Here is a 3,313-nt window from a genome sequence, read left to right on the forward strand (position 1 = left end):
GAGTATGCTACCGAGTTGAAGATACAATGTGAAGAATAAAAATTGTTTTGAACTTTTTGAGTATTCAGTTTTGACTGATAAGTGTTTTTGTCACTAATGCCAAAGGGGGAGATTGTTGACATTACAGTCAGGTTTTTTATTAGTGACACACACTTATTCAGATTGTATTTACTAAGCGTATACTTAACAGAGTTAACCAAGCATTTCAGACTCTACCGAGTTCTATAGTTTCTATCAAGTTCAAGGGACAATATTCAATTTGCACCGAGTAGTTTCTACCATGATGGTGATGAGCAATAGAAACTGAGCTACATAAGGTTTACCGAGTTCCTCAATGCAAACCAAGTTGTGTAGTGCTTATCGAGTTCACAATTATAGTGATGTGAATCTAGTGTTGATCGAGCCACTTAGTGTTAACCAAGTGATTCAGTTTATAGCAAGTTTGTTGCGATAGCATTGATTGAGCTATGTAGTGTGAATCAAGTGATTGGGTTTATATGCTAAGTTTCACAGTATTCACTAAGTCACCAGTATAGATCGAGTTCAAACTACTTAGAAATGATCAGTATGGACCAAGCTTATATGTCTACCAAATGCATGACGATGTCGAGCATTGACAGTAGATGTTGAGTATCAGAACCTCATCGAGCTAGTCTTTAGAACCCAAGTGCTCACAGTTGAGCCAACTTTATGCATTTTTGTGTAAACTTGTATTGTAGTTGACTTTGTTGATTTGTAAATTGGATTGGTACATATGTAATGCAATATATCACATCCAAGAAGAAATATGTATGAAATAAAACTAGTAGAGAAAAGCAGAAGTGTGAAATTCAAAGGCTACAGTAGTATAAGGAGCAACAAAGATTTATCTATCATAGGAAGGTGATCACTACACTAAAAGAACTCTCATTCAGCAAACCAAGTTGCAGATCAGAAATAAGCCACTATTTCATCCTAATAGGTGGATCAGTTAAATTCTTTCACAAGGTAGACTTAACAGTCTTTTGTAAATCTCTTTACTGAGTGCATACTTCACTATATGTTTGTAAATCCTTTTGCAAGGTGGATCTAGCAGTCCTTATTGCACCTAACAAGGTAGATCATTGTAAGCCTTAAAGGGCCAACTTTATATTGCAGTACTAAGGCTTGTGGGTATTATCCCCACCCTAGTTTTACTTTCTATTTGGAAGGTTTTTGGGTCACCATATTGTGCATCAAAGTTTTATGAATATTTTACTGCTTTCAATTTTTTATGCATGATCATAATTCACGAGAAGGATTAATTGGTAAATAAAGATTAAGTTTTATTAGTTACTGATTCACCCCTCCCCTCTCAGTAACTTAGCCTATCATACATATTTCCAACAAAAATAAGATGCAAAAGAAAGTCTCGTGGTTCAACGCATAGCTAAATTTATGTCTAGCCTTTTGGAAGTGATTTGGGGCAGACCAATTTGATGAGAGAGACCCAAAAGAGAGGAAGAGAAATAGATCCTTCTTTAATTGGTGGTATTTTGGTTTATGTAGTGGTTTATTTGTATTGGTTCTTGTGATCGTGTACATTCAAGAAAATGTTGAGTGGGGTTTGGGTTTTTCTCTCCTAGTTGCGGCCATGGCTATTGCTCTTACTCTATTCCTCTTCAAAACAAAGATGTACCAACATAAAATACCTTGTACCAGCCCAGTAACTTAGATTGTCCAAGTTTTTGTTGCAAAAATTTGCAAGTAGAATGCATATGGTCATTCTCAAGAAGGCTTTTTATATGGTATTCAAGGATTAAAGGATGAAAAGAGAAGACTTCTACCCTCTAATCAATTCAGGAAAATCTCATATATACATGTTCTTGCAATTTGGAAGAGTTCATTCATAATTTCATAAGTAGTTACATTTTTTTTTAGTTTTAGGTTTGATCAACTCTACTTATTTTTAAAATGCATTTCACAAGCTTAGGAAAATGATCCTAAGGACAAGTGGTGTTGTTTTGTAGATTTCTTGACAAAGCTACAATTGCAACAGTTTGGGATCATGAGAACAAGACAAATATTGATTGGAGGGTATGTACAACTGCACAAGTTGAAGAGGTCAAACTTGTTCTAAGATTGATGCCTATTTGGATGACTTGTTTGATATATGGTGTTATTTGTGCACAAACATCAACATTTTTAACAAAATAGGGGAGCACAATGGATAGAAGGATCATTGGAGACTTTAATATACTCGCAAAAAACTTGCAGATGATCAACCTGACTATTGTTGTGATTGTAGCTATGTATGATCAAATCTTTGTCCCACTGACTAGAAGCATAAGTTGAAATGAACGTGGTATAACTCTTCTATAGAGAATAGGGTTTGGTTTGTTTATTTATTCCATTTCTATGATTGTTGCAGTAATGACAGAAATGAAAAGGCTTCAAGCAACAAGAGAATATGGAATGACAATTCCACTAAGTATTTTGTGGTTGCTTCCTCAATACATCCTATTTGGTATTTTGGATGTGTTCACCTATTTAGGCTTGCAATAGTTCTTTTATGATCAGATGCCTGACTCAATGAGAAGCCTTGGGATGACCCTCTATTTGAGCATTTTTGGAGTTGGCAGCTTCCTCAGTAGCATTCTCATTTCTATTATTGAGGAACTTAGTAGTAGAATTATGGGACTAAACCGATTTACAGACAACTTAAACAGAGCTCATTTGAACTACTTCTACTAGCTTCTAGTTGTATTCAACGCACTCTTCTTGTGTATCTATATCTCTTTTGCCAGGAACTTCATTTACAAGCAAGAAGAAAGAAATGTTTGGAAAGATGAAGAGATATCCTGATCATTAAACATCACTCACAAAAATATTCTATGACGGTCTCTTCAACTTTGTCAGATATTGGTATATAAGTACATAAAGACTCCATACTTCAAGAAATGAAGAGGAAACTCTACCTTCATTTCAAATCCCCATTCTATGAATTTTTGTATAGAACATAAGTTTTCTAGCCCTTGTTCAGAACTATGTGTATAGAACATATATACACCATCCTTCAAGAAATGAAGAAGAAACTCTACTTTCATTTCGAAACCTCATTTTGAAAACTTTTGTATTGTATGCAACAACAAAAGAAAGCATAAAAGTTTAGACCTGTATATTATCAACTAGCTACATAGAAGATGGATGAATTAGGTCTGTAAATACCTATCATTCCCTGACTTTGAATTAGTTGACATTAAATTCAACTAATGTAGCACAAGATGACCAATTGTAATTATGATACAACTCAAATAAAACTAAGGACTTTTTGACAAAGTGTATCGAACACAAT

At 34.4% G+C, this 3,313-nt stretch overlaps 1 pseudogene; it reads left to right on the forward strand.

Moving 5' to 3' along the window:
- The first annotated feature begins 1,438 nt into the window (after positions 1-1,438).
- On the forward strand, positions 1,439-2,823 carry LOC149551170 (protein NRT1/ PTR FAMILY 5.4 pseudogene; annotated as a pseudogene).
- The last annotated feature ends 490 nt before the right edge of the window (positions 2,824-3,313 follow it).

Source organism: Cupressus sempervirens, chromosome 6, assembly GCF_028749045.1.
Source record: "Cupressus sempervirens isolate cs-2001-9-10 chromosome 6, ASM2874904v1, whole genome shotgun sequence".
Classification (NCBI taxonomy): domain Eukaryota; kingdom Viridiplantae; phylum Streptophyta; class Pinopsida; order Cupressales; family Cupressaceae; genus Cupressus; species Cupressus sempervirens.